Source organism: Chiloscyllium plagiosum, chromosome 44, assembly GCF_004010195.1.
Source record: "Chiloscyllium plagiosum isolate BGI_BamShark_2017 chromosome 44, ASM401019v2, whole genome shotgun sequence".
In the NCBI taxonomy this organism is placed as follows: domain Eukaryota; kingdom Metazoa; phylum Chordata; class Chondrichthyes; order Orectolobiformes; family Hemiscylliidae; genus Chiloscyllium; species Chiloscyllium plagiosum.
The window spans coordinates 120,689-128,358 of NC_057753.1; the positions used below are offsets into that span (position 1 = coordinate 120,689).

The 7,670-nt window shown below is 47.8% G+C and overlaps 1 protein-coding gene across 4 annotated transcripts in view; it reads right to left on the reverse strand.

The window, feature by feature from the left end:
- LOC122543455 (zinc finger protein 239-like) overlaps positions 1-7,670 on the reverse strand; it is a 21,988-nt gene that overhangs the window by 2,498 nt on the left and 11,820 nt on the right. Inside the window, exon 3 of one of the 4 annotated variants that reach the window (XM_043682163.1) lies at positions 1,706-1,737. The exons of 1 other annotated variant lie outside the window; for it this stretch is intronic. The gene's annotated coding sequence lies outside the window, so the exon portion shown is untranslated. Of the gene's footprint in view, positions 1-1,705; positions 1,738-7,259; positions 7,300-7,391; positions 7,435-7,670 lie in introns of those variants that run through there. 2 more of the 4 variants (XM_043682161.1, XM_043682162.1) reach the window with 2 other exon arrangements.

Below are 7,670 nucleotides of genomic sequence, written 5' to 3' on the forward strand. Positions count from 1 at the left end.
TTTTATTCCGCACATACCTATAGAAAGCTTTAGGGTTCTCCTTTATTCTATTTGCTAAAGACTGCTCGTGTCCTCTCTTTGCTCTTCTTAACTCTCTCTTTAAATCTTTCTGAGCTGATCTGTAACTCAAACTAAGGGTAATTTAGCATGGCCAATCCACCCTAACCTGCACATCCCTGTGCATTGTGGGTAATTTAGCACGGCCAATCCACCTGAACCTACACATCCCTGGGCATTGTGGGTAATTTAGCATGGCCAATCCACCCGAACCTACACATCCCTGTGCATTGTGGGTAATTTAGCACAGCCAATCCACCCTAACCTACACATCCCTGGGCACTATGGGTAATTAACCATGGCCCATCCACCCTAACCTGCACATCCCTGTGCATTGTGGGTAATTTAGCATGGCCCCTCCACCCTAACCTGCACATCCCTGTGCATTGTGGGTAATTTAGCACGGCCAATCCACCCTAACCTGCACATCCCTGTGCATTGTGGGTAATTTAGCACGGCCAATCCACCCTAACCTGCACATCCCTGTGCATTGTGGGTAATTTAGCATGGCCCCTCCACCCTAACCTGCACATCCCTGTGCATTGTGGATAATTTAGCACGGCCAATCCACCCTAACCTGCATATCCCTGTGCATTGTGGGTAATTTAGCATAGCCAATACACCCTAACCTGCACATCCCTGTGCATTGTGGGTAATTTAGCATGGCCAATCCACCCTAACCTGCACATCCCTGTGCATTGTGGGTAATTTAGCACGGCCAATCCACCCTATCCTACACATCCCTGGGCATTGAGGGTAATTTAGCTTGGCCAATCCAACCTAACCCACACATCCCTGGGCATTGTGGGTAATTTAGCATGGCCAATTCACCCTAAATTGCACATCCCTGGGCATTGTGGGTAATTTACCTGGACCAATCCACTCTAACCTGCACATCTTCGGACTGTGGGAGGAAACCAGAGCACCCGGGGGACACCCACGCAGACGCCGTGGGGGAGGGGAGAATGTGCAAACTGCACACAGACAGTCACCCTGAGGCTGGAATCAAACCCGGGTCCTTGGCATTGTGAGGCAGCGGTGCTAACCACTGAGCCACCCCAAATATTTCTCACTATCACTTCTCTCAAGCTCTTTTCCATCCAAATGCAAATTGTTCTCTCTTCCCACTAATTTTACTCACTCCCCGACCTTTTCCGGCAGGCCTGAACTCCCCCCAGATCGCTTGGGCTGGAAGATACGGAAACATAACTCAGCCACTCTACCCATCGTGCCTGCTTTACCATTGGGAATGATCTGATCACCCTCCACTCCACTTTCCCGAAGAAGGGCTCATGCCCGAAACGTCGGTTCTCCTGCTCCTAGGATGCTGCCTGACCCGCTGCGCTTTTCCAGCAACACGTTTTCAGCTCTGCCTTGAATATCCTCAATAACCCAGCAGCCCCTTGCAGTGAAGAATTCCAGATTCACTCCTCCCCCTGCCTGGAGAGAGAGGAAATTCCTTGTCGTCAACAGGCCACCCCCTCACTTGGAGATGGCGCCCCCTCTGGTCCTACACTCTCCCACACAAGGGGAAACGACCTTTCCACTCCGAGCCTCTCAAGTCTTCCCAAAGAGTCTTTTATTTTAATACGGTCGCCTCTCCTTCTAAATGCAGGCCCAAGGCACTCAACCTCTTCAAAGGCAGTCCCTCGGTATCGATCTCTGGACTGTCTCCGACGCCTGCAATAAATTTCTTTCAGAGACAAAAAAGCTGCTCATGGTATTCTCAATATGGTTGAACTAGGTGCCTCGTAGAATGCATTTCAGCAAAATCTCCTGACTTCACTATTTCCTTTGAAATAAACACACCATTTGTCTTCCCCATCACCCGCTGAATTTGAATGTTCACTTTTTTGAGATTCGTGGACGAGAATTCCCAAATCCCTTTACTTCTATGGCTTTCTGCATTTTTTCTCCAGTGTTCTGAAGCTGAAGGCTGTTCTAAACTGCGAGCTTACAAGCCCCTCTATGTCTGACTAGGTGGCAGTCCCACAGTGTACTGGAAAATTGAAAAGAGGCTGTGAAAGGGATACCTGAGCTTTGGTTGCTGCTTTGACAACAATTTGAATTTAACCAGTCAGTTTAAATTATGCCCCAGAATACTAAAACCCAATCGAATTGCATTTATTGTTTTGCCAACTTTGAACCAATGAGATGATCCAATGTTGGGGATATAAAAACGCAGACATTTTGAAAATTGCTGAGAGAGCAAATGCCGTCGAGACAGAAACGCAGGGAGAGCTAACACCTTGCTCCCCAAGAAATGAGGAAACCCTCTCTATCAAAAGGGACCTTTTCATATGAAAGATACTCGCAGTAAAAAGAAAGATGATGACTCAGGGAGATCCTCAGCTGGAAGAGGGAAGACAGAAGACGACAGTGGCTGTGTGGTTTTGAAAATAAATTGACCAGATGGGCCAATGGGCTGAGAAGTGGCAGATGGAGTTTAATTCAGATAAATGCGAGGTGCTGCATTTTGGGAAAGCAAATATTAGCAGGACTTATACACTTAATGGTAATTAGGCCACTGTTGGAATATTGCATGCAATTCTGGTCTCCTTCCTATCGGAAAGATGTTGTGAAACTTGAAAGGGTTCAGAAAAGATTTACAAGGATATTGCCAGGGTTGGAGGATCTGAGCTACAGGGAGAGGCTGAACCGACTGGGGCTGTTTTCCCTGGAGCGTCAGAGGCTGAGGGGGTGACCTTACAGAGGTTTATAAAATTGAAGGGCATGGATAGGGTAAATAGACAAAGTCTTTTCCTTGGGTTCGGGGAGTCCAGAACTAGAGGGCATAGATTTAGGGTGAGAGGGGAAAGATATAAAAGAGACCTAAGGGGCAACTGTTTCACGCAGAGAGTGGCACATGTATGGAATGAGCTGCCAGAGAAAATGGCGGAGGCTGGTACATTTGCAACATTTAAGAGGCATCTGGATGGGGATATGAATAGGAAGAGTTTGGAGGGATATGGGCCGGGTGCTGGCAGGTGGGACTAGATTGGGTTGGGATATCTGGTCGGCATGGACGGGTTGGACCGAAGGGTCTGTTTCCATGCTGTACATCTCTATGACTCCATGTAATTTTACTAAGTTTTATTGGAACAGCATATTGTTATAGAGTTGGAGGCAGATAATAAGCAGTTACGGGAAAGAGGGGCTTAGAATTGGGAATGTTTAATGTTCAAAGAAAAAAATAAATTGAAGTTAGTCATGATTTAGAGACGCCGGTGTTGGACTGGGGTGTAAATCACACAACACCGAAAGCTACTGTGCTTCCAATTAAACCTGTTGGACTATAACTGGTATTGGGTGATTTTTAAATTGATGTTATTTTCGTTAAATAGTGGAATTCGGGAGTTCTCTCTCACTCACATTACGAGGCAAGGTGAGCGTTTCTGGGCGTTAGATTGAAGAGTTCCCTGTTGTGTCGTAACACCAGTTAAATAATATTCAGCTCCTCTATCCTTCCTGAGAAAGTGGCGGACGCGATGACAGATACATTGAAAAGACATTTGGATAAGGACATGAATAGGAAAGGTTTGGAAGGATATGGGCTAGGAGCAGGCAGGTGGGACCAGTTTAGTTTGGGATTATGGTCAGCATGGACTGGTTGGACCAAAGGGTTTGTCTCCAATGCTGTTGGAACTCCACGGACTTACTTGCCTATGTTGTATTCCTGGAAAAGCACAGCCGGTCAGGCAGCACCCGAGGAGCAGGAAAATCGACGTTTCGGGTTTAAGACCTTCATTAGGTTCCTGATTGAAACGTCGGTTCTCCTGCTCCTCGGATGCTGCCTGACCTGCTGTGCTTTTCGAACACCATACGCTTGGATTCTGATCTCTAGCGTCGGCAGTCACTTTCTCCTACGTTGGATTCCTCCGGACAAGTTGTTGCTCGACCTGTCGATTTCCCTTCACAGATTCTGTGCACCAGCCACAAACTTAGAATCTTAGAATCCCCTACAGTGCGGAAACAGGCCGTTCGCCCAACAAGTCCACACCGACCCTTCGAAGAGTAACCCACCCAGACCCATTCCCCTACCCTATTACCCGACATTTACCCCTGACCAATGCATCTTACCTACACGTCCCTGAACACTACGGGCAATTTAGCGTGGCCAATTCACCCTAACCCGCACATCTTTAGGACTGTGGGAGGAAACTGGAGCACCCAGAGGAAACCCACGCAGACACGGGGAGAAGGGGAAAATCCACACAGACAGTCGCCAGAGGCTGGAATCCAACCTGGGACCCTGGTGCGGTGAGGCAGCAGTGCTAACCACTGAGCCACTGTGCCACCTGTCAATTTGGGTAGAACATAGATAAAATAGATATTTTTGACCAATGAGCCCAAGTGCCTCTGTCTGTGGCTGTAGGTCTCGATGACTCAGTTCCCTTTCCTCATCGAAATAATTATGGCTCCAGCGGTAATCCCAGCGGCACTTCACTAGGGGTCGCCCTTTTGAAAATGCCCCCTTTATCCCAATTCTGGTAATCAGCCGATTTTTGAGGGACACAGAGTCCGACAGCGCGGAAACAGACCCTTCGGTCCGACCAGTCCACGCCGAACATGATCCCAAACTAAACTAGTCCCACCTGCCTGCTCCTGGGCCATATCCTTCCAAACATTTCCTTCTTATCAAATGTCTTTTCAAAATGTTGTAACTGTACCTGAGTCCACCACTTCCTCATGCTGATCTATTCCCTCCAACACCATGGGCTCTTGTCTTGTTAAGGAGCACCCAACATAGCTGGCTTAATAAATGCTTTCCAAAAAATCCAAATACACAGAGGGTTGTGTTTCAGACTGGAGGCCTGTGACCAGTGGAGTGCCACAAGGATCGGTGCTGGGCCCTCTACTTTTTGTCATTTACATAAATGATTTGGATGCGAGCATAAGGGGTACAGTTAGTAAGTTTGCAGATGACACCAAAATTGGAGATGTAGTGGACAGCGAAGAGGGTTACCTCAGATTACAACAGGATCTGGACCAGATGGGCCAATGGGCTGAGAAGTGACAGATGGAGTTTAATTCAGATAAATGCGAGGTGCTGCATTTTGGGAAAGCAAATCTTAGCAAATCTTTATACACTTAATGGTAAGGTCCTAGGGAGTGTTGCTGAACAAAGAGACCTTGGAGTGCAGGTTCACAGTTCCTTGAAAGTGGAATCACAGGTAGATAGGATAGTGAGGAAGGCGTTTGGGATGCTTTCCTTTATTGGTCAGAGTACTGAGTACAGGAGTTGGGAGGTCATGTTGCGGCTGTACAGGACATTGGTTAGGTCACTGTTGGAATATTGCGTGCAATTCTGGTCTCCCTCCTGTAGGAAGGATGTTGTGAAACTTGAAAGGGTTCGGAAAAGATTTACAAGGATGTTGGAGGGTTTGAGCTGGAGGGAGAGGCTGAACAGGCTGGGGCTGTTTTCCCTGGAGCGTCAGGGTTGGAGGATTTGGGGGTGGGGGCTGGAGGTTAAGATTCAGGGGCATGTTTTTAATGGAGAGAGATTTAAAAAGGACACAGGGAGTGGGGGGGGGGGGGTGACTTTCTTTACCCAGAGGGCATGGAATGAACTTCCTGTGGTTGCAGCAGACACGGGCACAGTTACAACGTTTGAAAGACATTTGGATCAAGGCATTGTGGGAGATTCATTATAACTCAAGCAGCCATCTTGTCGCATACTAAAAGCCTGGAATCCATTTTAATTTTCATGTTCGTGTCCTCTTGTACATTCCCAGGCTCAGTGTGGTGGCTGTCCTTGAGGCTGTACTAGCACCTGATAGTGAAACTCTTTCCCAGTATGGGAATGTTCTTTTTATACAAGAATCTACTGTTATACTAACACTTGGTTATCAGCTACTAACCAGCACTGTGCAGACACTCCGTGACTGAGGCTGGTGACTGGGCAAAGTGCCCAATTACTCATTATACTGCAATTAACAGTTTGCTAATTGTTAAATGATTGTAACCTGCAAAATCACGCAACTCTCTGCATCTCGTCAGAGTGGCTTGTGACCATTAGGTCAACTGGTCTCTCCCAGTGAGCTCACCAATAAACAGTCAAACTCAAGTTTTGCATGGCGCAATTCATTGCTCCCCTAAGTTACGGGGTGGCCCGGTGGCTCAGTGGTTAGCACTGCTGCCTCACAGCCCCAGGGTCCCAGGTTCGATTCCAGCCTTGGGCGACTGACTGTGTGGAGTTTGCACATTCTCTCCGTGTCTGTGCGGGTTTCCTCCGGGTGCTCCGGTTTCCTCCCACAGTCCAAAAGGTGTGCGGGTTAGGTGAATTGGCCAGGCTAAACTGCCCGTAGTGTTAGGTGAAGGTGTAAATGTAGGGGTATGGGTCTGGGGTGGGTTGCTCTTCGGAGGGTCGGTGTGGACTTGTTGGGCTGAAGGGCCTGTTTCCACCCTGTAGGGAATCTAATCTAATTTAAATTGGACTGTTAAATTGGACAGTCACCCCACTGCATAATTTATCCCAGCCCCAACAGACGGGAACAGGAAAGGGTTGGAGGGATATGGGCCGGGAGCAGGCTGGTGGGATTAGTTTAGTCTGGGATTCCGTTTAGCCTGGGCTGGTTGGGCCGAAGTGTTTGTGCCAGAGGATGATGACATTTTCGCTTTGCTCCCCCCCTCTACAACCCTCATCTTTCAAGGCGGTCAGGTAAAGTGAGCCTCGCTTCAATACAAAGGATGCAAATACCTCCAAGAGAAATAATTTGGAGGAGCCGGTGTTGGACTGGGGTGTACAAAGTTAAAAATCACACAACTGAGCTGAAAATGTGTTGCTGGAAAAGCGCAGCAGGTCAGGCAGCATCCAGGGAACAGGAGAATCGACGTTTCGGGCATAAGCCCTTCTTCAGGAGGGCTTATGCCCGAAACGTCGATTCTCCTGTTCCCAGGATGCTGCCTGACCTGCTGCGCTTTTCCAGCAACACATTTTCAGCTCTGATCTCCAGCATCTGCAGACCTCACTTTCTCCTTAAAAATCACACAACACCAGGTTATAGTCCAACAGGTTTATTTGGAAGCACTAGCTTTCGGTGCGACGCTCCTTCATCAGGTGGTTGTGGAGAATAAGATCGTACGACACAGAGTTTACAGCAAAGATTTACAGTGTGATGTAACTGAAATTATACATTGAAAAGGACTTGGATTGCTTGTTAAGTCTCTCATATGTTAGAATGACCATGTTGATTTGAGCTCTTCCATGTTGGAATATTGCGTGCAATTCTGGTCTCCTTCCTATCGGAAAGATGTTGTGAAACTTGAAAAGGGTCCGGAAAAGATTTACAAAGGTGTTGGAGGGTTTGAGCTGTAGGGAAGAGGCTGAACAGGCTGGGGCTGTTTTCCCTGGAGCGTCTGAGGCTGAGGGGTGACCTGAGAGAGGTTTATAAAATTATGAGGGGCACGGATAGGATAAATAGACAAAGTCTTTTCCCTGGGGCGGGGGAGTCTAGAACTAGAGGGGCATAGGTTTAGGGTGAGCGGGGAAAGATATAAAAGAGACCTAAGGGGCAACATTTTCACACAGAGGGTGTTACGTGTATGGAATGAGCTGCCAGAGGAAGTGGTGGAGGCTGGTACAATTGCAACATTTAAGAGGCATCTGGATG